General features: G+C 46.0%; 1 protein-coding gene across 5 annotated transcripts in view; it reads left to right on the forward strand.

Annotated features, from left to right (window-relative positions):
* The window catches only part of TIAM2 (TIAM Rac1 associated GEF 2), a 488,869-nt gene that overhangs the window by 115,567 nt on the left and 360,025 nt on the right, over positions 1-13,277 (forward strand). The window contains exon 1 of one of the 5 annotated variants that reach the window (XM_056567050.1): positions 6,192-6,211. The exons of the other annotated variants lie outside the window; for them this stretch is intronic. The gene's annotated coding sequence lies outside the window, so the exon portion shown is untranslated. Of the gene's footprint in view, positions 1-6,191; positions 6,212-13,277 lie in introns of those variants that run through there. 5 annotated transcript variants of the gene reach the window in all.

The following is a 13,277-nucleotide window of genomic DNA, read 5'->3' on the forward strand; positions in this document are numbered from 1 at the left end:
GGGTGTAAATGCTCACTGCACCCCTTATAAAATTCCATGAGGGGTATAGTTTCCAAAATGGGGTCACATGTGGGGGGGGTCCACTGTTCTGGCACCATAGGGGCTTCCTAAATGGGACATGCCCCCCAAAAACCCTTTCAGAAAAACTCACTCTCCAAAATCCCATTGTCGCTCCTTCCCTTCTGAGCCCTCTACTGCGCCCGCCGAACACTTTACATACGCATATGAGGTATTTCCTTACTCTAGAGAAATTGGGTTACAAATTTTAGGGTGATTTCTCTCCTTTTACCCCTTGTAAAAATTCAAAAATTGGGTCTACAAGAAAATGCGAGTGTAAAAAATGAAGATTTTGAATTTTCTCCTTCACTTTGCTGCTATTCCTGTGAAACACCTACTGAATGTCATTTTGAATACTTTGGGGGGTGCAGTTTTTATAATGGGGTCATTTATGGGGTATTTCTAATATGAAGACCCTTAAAATCCACTTCCAACCTGAACTGGGCCCTGAAAAATTACGATTTTGAAAATCTTGAGAAAAATTGGAAAATTGCTACGGAACTTTGAAGCCCTCTGGTGTCTTCCAAAAGTAAAAACATGTCAATTTTTTTATGCAAACACAAAGTAGACATATTGTATATGTGAATCAATATGTAATTTATTTGGAATATCCATTTTCCTTTCAAGCAGAGACTTTCAAAGTTAGAAAAATGCTAAATTTTCAAAATTTTCATGACATTTTTAGATTTTTTACCAAGAAAGGATACAAATATCAGTGAAATTTTACCAATAACATAAAGTAGAATATGTCACGAAAAAACAATCTCGGAATCAGAATGATAAGTAAAAGCATTCCAGAGTTATTAATGTTTAAAGTGACAGTGGTCAGATTTTCAAAAAATGCCCAGGTCATGAAGGTGAAAATGGGCTGGGTCATGAAGGGGTTAAAGGAAATCTGTCATCAGAATCACCCGCATTAAACCTGTTACACAGGCTTGTAGTGTGGGTCATCCTGATTAAACGCTTCTTACCTCATTAAAAACTGTCCAGCGTTTCGCCAGATATCTTCATTTTTAGTTATAAGTTATTCTCAGGCTTGGGACTCAGTGGGAGGTCCACAGCATCAGCATGGACTCGCTTATGTCATTTTCGCCTGGTGGAGCGGCTGCCCAGCTCATGAATATTCATGGCTGCCTCATCGCAGTCTTCCTCCTGGTGTAGGTCACATGGGTAGCACGGCGCATGCGCCACGTGCCGTACACCCGGAAGCGGCATTCTCCTGCATATCTATATGCAGGAGAACGCCGCTTCTGGGTGTACGGCGCGTGGCGCATGCGCGGCGCTACCTACGTGACCTACACCAGGAGGAAGACTGCGATGATGCAGCCATGAATATTCATGAGCCGGGCAGCTGCTCCGCCCGGCGAAAATGACGTAAGCGAGTCCGTGCTGATGCTGCGGACCTCCCACTGAGTCCCAAGCCTGGGAATACCTTATAACTAAAAATGAAGATATCTGGCGAACCGCTGCACAGTTTTTAATGAGGTAAGAAGCGTTTTAATCAGGATCACCCGCACTACAAGCCTGTGTAACAGGTTAAGTGCGGGTGATTCTGATGACAGATTTCCTTTAACTAAAAATAATCCAACTTGGATTAGAATTCCCCCCCCCCCCTTTTAAATAACTAAAGAAAAAATATGGCTAACTGCCCTAACTAAATATAATCCAACTAAAGAAACTAGTCCGACTGCCTTTAAAATTATGCAAAATACTTGCATAAAAATACTTATACATAGGGATATACAAAATATATATAATAACAGAATGACACAGAAAAAAAGCCTTTACTAAAATATCCCATCACCCACCACCCCCTCTGGACATGGGTCAGAGTCCATAGATTTGTCCACTTTTTGTCCATAACTGACCCATACTAAAAAAATTATTGAATAAAAAAAAAAAAAACACCGGAAAGACTCCAGTCCTGGAGTCCCTCTCTGCTCCATGAACTCAAACCAAGGTGAACACCACCACCCCCCAAAATCCCCACCCAACCTAAACTACATCCCCCTTCCCACCTAGATATAAACAAAACAATATATATATATATATATATATATATATATATATATACATACATTCTACAACAGAACAATATCAACAATGCACAACACAAAAACCCCCCACAAGGCTTAAGTTTGGTTGCCTGCAAGCCCTTTACAGTCAGTCCACAGAAAAAAAAAAAAAAAGGCTTAGGTGACATGCATAGCCTCCCCACCAGGAAGAAGGATGGCAATCCTGATAAAATTTAATTTAAATTCCTTTCCCTATCAACTTCTAACCCTATCGCTATCCCTACATGAAACTGACCCTATACTCACCCTACCATATATACACTATCCTTGGCCAAAATTAAGGTACTTTACCTTAAGGGCATAGTACCTAGGGCACATCAAAAGAAAAACCTCTCCACAGGAGAGAAGCCCTACTAGTACCAAGACTACCATACTCCAAAGACCTGATCTTCCCGAGGTCACCATCAAGATCCCTACAGACCTCCACCTCAGAGAGGATTTTCTGTTGGGTCGACATTAAACACTGTGCATTCCATGTGTAATACCTAACCACTAAACTAACTAAGACTAAAGTGCCCCGGTCTCGGCCACCCAGGGTCCTGAATGCCCCATAAGCCCACTACGGATAGGTAAGGGCGGCAAGTTGACTCCAGCCGATGGAAGCACTCAACCTGTTGTAAACCCCTATATTAAAAGGGACAATGAAGCAGGAAGTGGTCCATGCTTTCCAGCGTGTCCCTGCACTCTTCTCGGGGACATCCCCGGTCATCATAATTCCTGTACTTCAGGTTGTCCCTTACATATAGCTTCCCCTGAAAGCAGTTCCAACCCCACCCTCAGATCCCGACCTGGGCAGTCACTGAGCGCCAGAGGCTTCGGGAAGTGGGTCAACAGAACCCGTTTGTCAAGGGCCAGCCTTGACTGGGTCCTGATCTCCCACACTCCCAGACCCCACCGATGTATCGCCTTCAGAGTCGGGGTAGCATAAGCCGGAAGATATCCATGGGGCATACGGAGGTCCTTCACTTACCCTCCTCTCTCCCATTCCTGGAAGAAAGGCCGAAACCATTCCCTGCAGGAGATTACCCACAGAGAAGCCCTCTCTTTCCAGAGGTTTGCGATGTTAGCTTTCAAGAAGGTGTTTGTTAAAAACACCACCCGGTTTACCATAGATAAACCCCCTAGTCTCCTCGTGCGGTATGTAACCTCCCACTTGACTAGGTTCAACCTGTTCCCCCATAACAGTTGGAAAAACAGGCTGTAGATCCTAGTGTAGTAAGCCTCTGGCAAGATACATATGCTGCCCAGATAGATAAACAAAGGGAGCAGGTACGATTTGATCAGGTGTACCCTTTCCCTGAGGGTCAAAGACAAACCCTTCAACTGGTTCACCCTCTGAGCGGCATCCTTAGGCTTACCATCCCAGTTTTTGGTGGGATAATCATCCCAGCCAGAGACTCTCACACTTATCCCGGTTGATCTTAGACCCGGATGCCTCCGAGTAGCGGTCCACCTCCGACATAATCACATCGACCTCCTCTCTCAAGGAGACAAAAATAGTGACATCGTCAGCGTACACCACCACTCTCTGGGCAGCAGCCGGCTCCGCCAGACTCATCCCGACTCCCGCCAATGGTCCGCGACTCACCTTCCTAAGGAAGGGATCGATTGCAAACACATATAAGAGCGGGCTCAAAGGACAACCCTGGCGGACTCTGGACCCTACTTCAAAGAGTGGCCAGACCACCCGTTCACCGGCGGGAAACTCTCTGCCCTTGCATACAAGATCTTAAGCCAATTAACAAAAGTACTCGGTAAGCCATATCTCAGGAGGACGGACCAGAGGTACTCGTGGTTCACCAGATCAAATGCTTTGGCCTGATCCAAGGACAGCAAATACCCCTTCCAGAGACCTGCACTACTCCGCTTCACTGCTGGCCTGACACTAAGGACAGCACTTAAGGTGCTTCGGCCTGGAACAGGGCAGTGCTGGGCCTCCGAAAGGAGCCAGGGTGCAAACTTCACCAGCCGATTAAACAGTATCTTAGCCAGAAGCTTCCTGTCCGTATTGAGAAGAGCTATGGGCCTCCAATTCTCAAAACAGCTGGGATCTTTACCATTTGAGAGAAGAATCAGGGCTGACCTCCTCATTGACTTCGGCAGAGTGCCCAAGGAGAGACACTCATTGAATACCTCAGTCAAGAGGGGAGCTAAAGACTCCTTAAAGGTCCTGTACCACTCGGATGTTAAGCCATCTGGACCTGGCGACTTCTTAGGGGCAAGCCCCTCGATCGCCAGTCTCACTTCCTCTTCCCTGATCTCTTCTGCCAAAGCACCAAGAGAGGGGTCTACCCCTGGCTCAGGAATGGCTTCAGCCAGGAAACCCGACTACTCACTGACCTCTTGCAGTTTCTGTAAGGGTCAGGCGAGCGGTACCTCCCGTAATCCCTCTCAAAAAACAAAGATGCGTGCCTTTCGTACTGACACCCCATCAGCAAGGACTTCACTCTGGATATATCCGCTCGGCTACCTCCAGTCGAGACGAGAAGCTCGAGTGTCCTCCTCAGACCCTGATACAGATGATACCTGTTCAGGGACCTGAGGCTCGAGAGCTGGCGTAAGAACCCCGCAACCCACTTCTTGAATATCTCCCACCACTCTGACTTACTACTACATTAAAGGTACCTGATTACCTCCACTTCCTCCAGGAGGGACGAATTCAGCTTCCGATGATGTCCGGGATTAGCCAGTATGAGTTTGCTTCATACATCAGCCGCACCAGTATACATACGGCAGCCAGTTGTAGAGGGATTAATTCACCTCCTCCCAGCACTGGGCACTGCTTGGAGGAGAGACAGTCGGCCGCACAGTGTAGGGCCAGGACCGCGCCACAGGGGATCATAGAATACAGCCGCCGCCGGAGCCGTTGGACCTGCCTGCGCTGGAGCCGTTTGATCCGCCACCGGAGCCGCAGGTAATAATCGCATCATTTTCGCAAGGCCAATATCGACATATCGCAATCCTCAATTATCGCAAAATGTTTGGGATTGTGATATATCGTGCAGGCATATCTGCTACCAATCCTTATAACATAATGTGGGACATTTGCACTAGTAGCACAAATCCTCAAAAGTTGCATATTTTTTTGCAAATAAATTCTGATTTTCTTCTAAAAATCGGCATTTCTGTGCACAAATGTATAACTTTTTTGAGGATCTGCAGTGCTCATGCCAAAAAGGAGGCAAGGGCTGATATTTCTCCATTTAGTGACCAAAGCATGAAGTAATCCCTCTAATAGGCAGTAATCTCCCCCTAGAAGCATTTACCACAGCACATGTCTACACTCCTAAGGCTACTTTCACACTGCAGAATGTCTGCATGGAATTCTGCATGAAAATTCGGCAGAAATTAATTGCTCATTCACTTCACTGGAATTCCTGCAGCGGAAATTCTGCAGTGGAAATTCTGCTGTGTGAGTGGGGCAACATAATCCCATTTAAGTGTATTGGCTATAAATTCATGTAGAATTCCATGCAGAAATTCTGGTGTGTGAACATAGCCTAAAGGTTTTCAAACTCATAGTTTCTTCTTTCATTTCTCTATGTTTAAAAAAGGAATTTGCAATGGATGAAAAGGAATGTTTTAATATTGCTTGCATTTACATAGGTAACAATATGATATATACATTATGTTACGTTACATTATATGATACATTGAAAAAAGGGTAATTGTATTGTATAATCAATAATAGAAACCCCTCCTGAGTCACTAGTAGAAGCCAAAAAATGTCAGTTGCTAAAGAGTGAAAAAAGAATCATATGACTTACTGGAGTGTACAGCTCAGCAGTTTGGGATCACTGGAGAAAATAATGTAGCTTTGAAATGTATGAATGTAACAGGCATTTTTCCACCCATTGGCATAGACTCTTATTGTAAACTGTTATTTTGGTGGACTAAGACCTAGCTATGGAAACTAAAACAGAATCACTCTGTGCTGGATATAGACTCTCTTGTTATAAAGAGAAAATGACCTAACAGCGATGCATGACGTTTGCTGTATGCCTATTTGTTCCACCAGGTGGATCAGGAATGCACATGGAGTACCACACTTTCGGTTACTTGTTGGAGAATTCTATGAAGTAAGAAAATAACTGTTACATTTGAGGAGGTTATTCGGCGTACCGAGAATTATTATGGAGCAGTAGGCATCTTGAGGGCAAAGCTTTTTCTTTGCGCAGAAGTTATCATTTTAAAGGGGTACTCTGGTGGAAAACTGATGCCAGAAAGTTCAACAGATTTGTAAATGACTTCTATTAAAAAATCTTAACCCTTCCAGTATTTTTTAGCAGCTGTATACTACAGAGAAAATTCTTTTCTTTTTGGATTTCTTTTCTGTCACAACCACAGTGCTCTCTGCTGACACCTCTGTCCATTTTAGGAACTGTCCAAAGCAGGAGAAAAAATTTACAAAAAAGAGGTGTGAGCAGAGAGCACTGTGGTTTTGACAGAAAAGAAATACAAAAAGAAAATAAATTCCTCTGTAGTATACAGGCGCTGATAAGTACTGGAAGGATTAAGATTTTTTAATAGAAGTAATTTACAAATCTGTTAACTTTCTGGCATCAGTTCATTTAAAAAAAAAAAATAAAATAAAAAGTTTTCCACCAGAGTACCCCTTTAAGAATTTGACTTTCAGATAGGATTCCGAACTTTGAAGCTTGGGTTAATTTAGTTTAAAAAAATAAGGATATATGAACTTATGGATGGAAGTAGCACAAAGAAAAAGCTTACCCGCGCTAAAAAAAAATATATGGGAAAATGGTCATAACACCTTCTGATGATGACGCCTGCATTTTTTATCTTTCCTCTGGATGGGTCTCTTGTGGGTGGGTTGGGTGGGTTGGGAAATTGCGATTTCTGTGTTTCTGTGATGATATGTTATATTGTTATGAATTTTATAATTAAAAAAAAGAAATATATAAAAAAAAAAAAAAAAGAAGCTGTTTATTTGGTTTTAGTTCAGACATAAGTAGTGTGTCAGATGAAAATATGATGGTAAAGATAGGAGATGGTAGCAATAACAAGGCCTTCAGGTGCCAGAATGTCCACAGCACAATTTCACCTTTTGAAATTACACATTGTAAAGTGTATTTTTTTTGTTTTGTTTTATAGTTAAATATTTGTTTTACTTTTTTGTAGCACGTGGCAAAATAAAACTAGCATCTTGTCATGGAAAATATCAAAACTGTAAATATAAATTTTGTGTTGTCAGCAGAAAGCACTGTGTTCCAAAAAGAAAAGAATTTCCACTGTAGTATTCAGCAGCTAATAAGTCTCGAAGGATTAAGATTTATTAATAGAAGTAATTTACAAATCTGTTTAACTATCTGGCACCAGTTGATTTAAAAAAAATTTAGTTTTCCACCGGAGTACCCCTTTAAGCATTATACGAACAAAGAAATACAGATTGGAAAATTAGAGAAGAAAGTATCTGTGTTTCCAGGCATATCATTGACTATAGCAGTATCTTTACGATGCTGTACCATCAGAAGGGTCACAATCATTTATCTGGCGATTAACACATAAGTGGTTTCAGTCTGCAGCTGCAGGCATCGGTGATCAAGCTTGTAAAGAAGAAGGGGTGTATGCTTAAAGGCTTTCAGTGCTGTGGCGCTTAACACATTTGCAAAAATGTCATCCATAATGTACAATTGATTATTGTCTTTGAAAACTCACTTTAGTTCAATGTGTCCGACTCTCCCTTTGTTCCTTATGTCAAGCTGTCCCTGATTTTCAGCATACATGTTTACTGTTCAATGAAAGGCTGCATACTGAGTGTAGTGTTTATGGCATAGCAAGATGGAAAATGGCTTTGTTTTTCGGTGAAAAGAGAAGAGGCCGAGCATACAGAATACATTTGAAGTTTCACAGCTGCTGCTCAGAATAAGTACAGTACAGTACCTTCCGTGAACTCTTTTATGTCTTAGTTCGCATTAGTGTTCCTAGCTGGTCCTATTATTACCGAAATGTCTAAGATGGCTTTTGATAAAAGCAGGTGATTAACCTTACTCCTTCATATTAGATGCCTGCTGAGCTGAAAATGCAGAATACGCTAATAGAGATGAGAATACATACAGCACACAGTTGACTCCAAGACCCAGATTTATCAATTTGCCTGAAACCAAAACTGTCTGGTTTTGCCCATACCAACCAATCATAGCTCAGCTTTCATCTTACCAGAGCGTATTAAGATACGAAAGCTGAGATGTCATTGGTGGCTATGGGCAAAACCAGACAGTGTTGGTTTCAGGCACACTGATAAATCTGAGCCCAAGTTTCCATTTGTCTAGTTACAGAAATTCTTAGAGGGCAGGTTAACCACCCTGTTGGGACCAGGTCATGTGTGTCACGATGCCGGCTGGCAGGTAGTGGATCCTCTGTGCCAGAGAGGGATTGGCGTGGACCGTGCTAGTGGACCGGTTCTAAGCCACTACTGGTTTTCACCAGAGCCCGCCGCAAAGCGGGATGGTCTTGCTGCGGCGGTAGTGACCAGGTCGTATCCACTAGCAACGGCTCACCTCTCTGGCTGCTGAAGATAGGCGCGGTACAAGGGAGTAGGCAAAAGCAAGGTCGGACGTAGCAGAAGGTCGGGGCAGGCAGCAAGGATCGTAGTCAGGGGCAACGGCAGAAGGTCTGGAAACACAGGCAAGGAACACACAAGGAACGCTTTCACTGGCACTAAGGCAACAAGATCCGGCAAGGGAGTGCAGGGGAAGTGAGGTGATATAGGGAAGTGCACAGGTGAACACACTAATTGGGACCACTGCGCCAATCAGCGGCGCAGTGGCCCTTTAAATCGCAGAGACCCGGCGCGCGCGCGCCCTAGGGAGCGGGGCCGCGCGCGCCGGGACAGAACAGACGGAGAGCGAGTCAGGTAGGGGAGCCGGGGTGCGCATCGCGAGCGGGCGCTACCCGCATCGCGAATCGCATCCCGGCTGGCAGCGGAATCGCAGCGCCCCGGGTCAGAGGACGTGACCGGAGCGCTGCTGCGGGGAGAGAGAAGCGAGCGCTCCGGGGAGGAGCGGGGACCCGGAGCGCTCGGCGTAACAGTACCCCCCCCCTTGGGTCTCCCCCTCTTCTTAGAGCCTGAGAACCTGAGGAGCAGACTTTTGTCTAGGATGTTGTCCTCAGGTTCCCAGGATCTCTCTTCAGGACCACAACCCTCCCAGTCCACTAAAAAAAAATTTTTCCCTCTGACCTTTTTGGCAGCTAAAATTTCTTTGACCGAGAAGATGTCCGAGGAGCCAGAAACAGGAGTGGGAGGAACAGATTTGGGAGAAAAACGGTTGAGGATGAGTGGTTTGAGAAGAGAGACGTGAAAGGCATTAGGGATACGAAGAGAGGGAGGAAGAAGAAGTTTATAAGAGACAGGATTAATTTGACACAAAATTTTGAAAGGACCAAGATAGCGTGGTCCCAACTTGTAGCTAGGGACACGGAAGCGGACATATTTAGCGGAGAGCCATACCTTGTCTCCAGGGGAAAAAACGGGGGGAGCTCTTCTTTTCTTATCCGCGAACTTCTTCATGCGTGATGAAGCCTGTAAGAGAGAATTTTGGGTCTCTCTCCATATGATGGAAAGGTCACGAGAAATTTCATCCACAGCGGGCAGACCAGAGGGCAAGGGAGTAGGGAGGGGGGGAAGAGGGTGACGGCCGTACACCACGAAAAATGGGGATTTGGAGGAAGACTCAGAGACCCTGAAGTTATACGAGAATTCGGCCCATGGGAGGAGATCTGCCCAGTCATCCTGGCGGGAGGAAACAAAATGTCGCAAATAATCACCCAAGATCTGGTTAATCCTTTCTACTTGTCCATTGGACTGGGGATGATATGCAGAAGAAAAATTTAATTTAATCTTGAGTTGTTTACAGAGAGCCCTCCAGAATTTAGACACGAATTGGACGCCTCTATCCGAGACAATCTGCGTAGGCAACCCGTGAAGACGAAAAATGTGTACAAAAAATTGTTTAGCCAACTGAGGCGCAGAAGGAAGACCAGGAAGAGGGATGAAATGTGCCATTTTGGAGAATCGATCAACGACCACCCAAATAACAGTGTTGCCACGGGAAGGGGGTAAATCAGTAATAAAATCCATACCAATCAGAGACCAAGGCTGTTCGGGGACAGGCAGAGGATGAAGAAAACCAGCGGGCTTCTGGCGAGGAGTCTTATCCCGGGCACAGATAGTGCAGGCTCGCACAAAGTCCACAACATCCGTCTCCAGAGTCGGCCACCAATAGAAGCGGGAGATGAGTTGCACAGATTTCTTGATACCCGCATGACCTGCGAGATGGGAGGAGTGACCCCATTTGAGGATTCCGAGGCGTTGGCGAGGAGAAACAAAGGTCTTTCCTGGAGGAGTCTGCCTGATGGAGGCAGGAGAAGTGGAGATCAGGCAGTCAGGTGGAATGATGTGTTGCGGAGAGAGTTCAACTTCTGAGGCATCCGAGGAACGAGAGAGAGCATCGGCCCTAATGTTCTTATCGGCAGGACGAAAGTGAATCTCAAAATTAAATCGGGCAAAGAACAGAGACCACCGGGCCTGGCGAGGATTCAGCCGTTGGGCAGACTGGAGGTAGGAGAGGTTCTTGTGGTCGGTGTAGATAATAACAGGAGAACTTGATCCCTCCAGCAGATGCCTCCATTCCTCAAGTGCTAATTTAATGGCTAGAAGCTCTCGATCCCCGATGGAGTAGTTCCTCTCCGCTGGAGAGAAGGTCCTAGAGAAAAAACCACAAGTGACAGCATGCCCGGAAGAATTTTTTTGTAGAAGAACAGCTCCAGCTCCCACTGAGGAGGCATCAACCTCCAATAGGAAGGGTTTGGAAGGGTCAGGTCTGGAGAGGACGGGAGCCGAAGAAAAGGCAGACTTGAGTCGTTTAAAGGCGTCTTCTGCTTGAGGAGGCCAGGACTTGGGATCAGCATTTTTTTTGGTTAAAGCCACGATAGGAGCCACAATGGTAGAAAAATGTGGAATAAATTGCCTGTAATAATTGGCGAACCCCAAAAAGCGTTGGATAGCACGGAGTCCGGAGGGGCGTGGCCAATCTAAGACGGCAGAGAGTTTGTCTGGATCCATCTGTAGTCCCTGGCCAGAGACCAAATATCCTAGAAAAGGAAGAGATTGGCATTCAAACAGACATTTCTCAATTTTGGCATAGAGTTGGTTGTCACGAAGTCTCTGAAGAACCATACGGACATGCTGGCGGTGTTCTTCTAGATTGGCAGAAAAAATTAGGATATCGTCCAGATATACAACAACACAGGAGTATAACAGATCACGAAAAATTTCATTGACAAAGTCTTGGAAGACGGCAGGGGCGTTGCACAGTCCAAAGGGCATGACCAGATACTCAAAGTGTCCATCTCTGGTGTTAAATGCCGTTTTCCACTCGTCCCCCTCTCTGATGCGGATGAGGTTATAGGCGCCTCTTAAGTCCAATTTAGTGAAGATGTGGGCACCTTGGAGGCGATCAAAGAGTTCAGAGATGAGGGGTAAGGGGTAGCGGTTCTTAACCGTGATTTTATTAAGACCGCGGTAGTCAATGCAAGGACGTAGGGAGCCATCTTTTTTGGACACAAAGAAAAATCCGGCTCCGGCAGGAGAGGAGGATTTACGGATAAAGCCCTTTTTTAGATTCTCCTGGACGTATTCGGACATGGCAAGAGTCTCTGGGGCAGAGAGAGGATAAATTCTGCCCCGGGGTGGAGTAGTGCCCGGGAGGAGGTCGATAGGGCAATCATAAGGCCTGTGAGGAGGTAGAGTCTCAGCTTGTTTTTTGCAGAAAACATCCGCGAAGTCCATATAGGCCTTAGGGAGACCGGTTACTGGAGGAACCACAGAGTTACGGCAAGGGTTACTGGGAACCGGTTTTAGACAGTTCTTGGAACAAGAGGACCCCCAACTCTTGATCTCCCCAGTGGACCAATCCAGGGTAGGGGAATGAAGTTGAAGCCAGGGAAGTCCAAGGAGAATTTCCGAGGTGCAATTGGGGAGGACCAAAAGTTCAATCCTCTCATGATGAGATCCGATGCTCATAAGAAGGGGCTCCGTGCGGAAACGTATGGTACAGTCCAATCTTTCATTATTTACACAATTGATGTAGAGGGGTCTGGCGAGACTGGTCACCGGGATGTTGAACCTGTTGACGAGAGAGGCCAAAATAAAATTTCCTGCAGATCCTGAGTCCAAGAAGGCCACTGTAGAGAAGGAGAAGGCAGAGGCAGACATCCGCACAGGCACAGTAAGACGTGGAGAAGCAGAGTAGACATCAAGGACTGTCTCACCTTTGTGCGGAGTCAGCGTACGTCTTTCCAGGCGGGGAGGACGGATAGGACAATCTCTCAGGAAGTGTTCGGTACTAGCACAGTACAGGCAGAGGTTCTCCATACGGCGTCGTGTCCTCTCTTGAGGTGTCAGGCGAGACCGGTCGACCTGCATAGCCTCCACGGCGGGAGGCACAGGAACAGATTGCAGGGGACCAGAGGAGAGAGGAGCCGAGGAGAAGAAACGCCTCGTGCGAACAGAGTCCATATCTTGGCGGAGTTCCTGACGCCTTTCGGAAAAACGCATGTCAATGCGAGTGGCTAGGTGAATAAGTTCATGTAGATTAGCAGGAATTTCTCGTGCGGCCAGAACATCTTTAATGTTGCTGGATAGGCCTTTTTTGAAGGTCGCGCAGAGGGCCTCATTATTCCAGGACAATTCTGAAGCAAGAGTACGGAATTGTACGGCATACTCGCCAACGGAAGAATTACCCTGGACCAGGTTCAACAGGGCAGTCTCAGCAGAAGAGGCTCGGGCAGGTTCCTCAAAGACACTTCGGATTTCCGAGAAGAAGGAGTGTACAGAGGCAGTGACGGGGTCATTGCGGTCCCAGAGCGGTGTGGCCCATGACAGGGCTTTTCCGGACAGAAGGCTGACTACGAAAGCCACCTTAGACCTTTCAGTGGGAAACAGGTCCGACATCATCTCCAGATGCAGGGAACATTGGGAAAGAAAGCCACGGCAAAACTTAGAGTCCCCATCAAATTTATCCGGCAAGGATAAGCGTATCCCAGGAGCGGCCACTCGCTGCGGAGGAGGTGCAGGAGCTGGCGGAGGAGATGACTGCTGAAGCTGTGGTAGTAACTGTTGTAGCA

Source organism: Hyla sarda, chromosome 3 (genome assembly GCF_029499605.1).
Source record: "Hyla sarda isolate aHylSar1 chromosome 3, aHylSar1.hap1, whole genome shotgun sequence".
Taxonomy (NCBI): Eukaryota; Metazoa; Chordata; class Amphibia; order Anura; family Hylidae; genus Hyla; species Hyla sarda.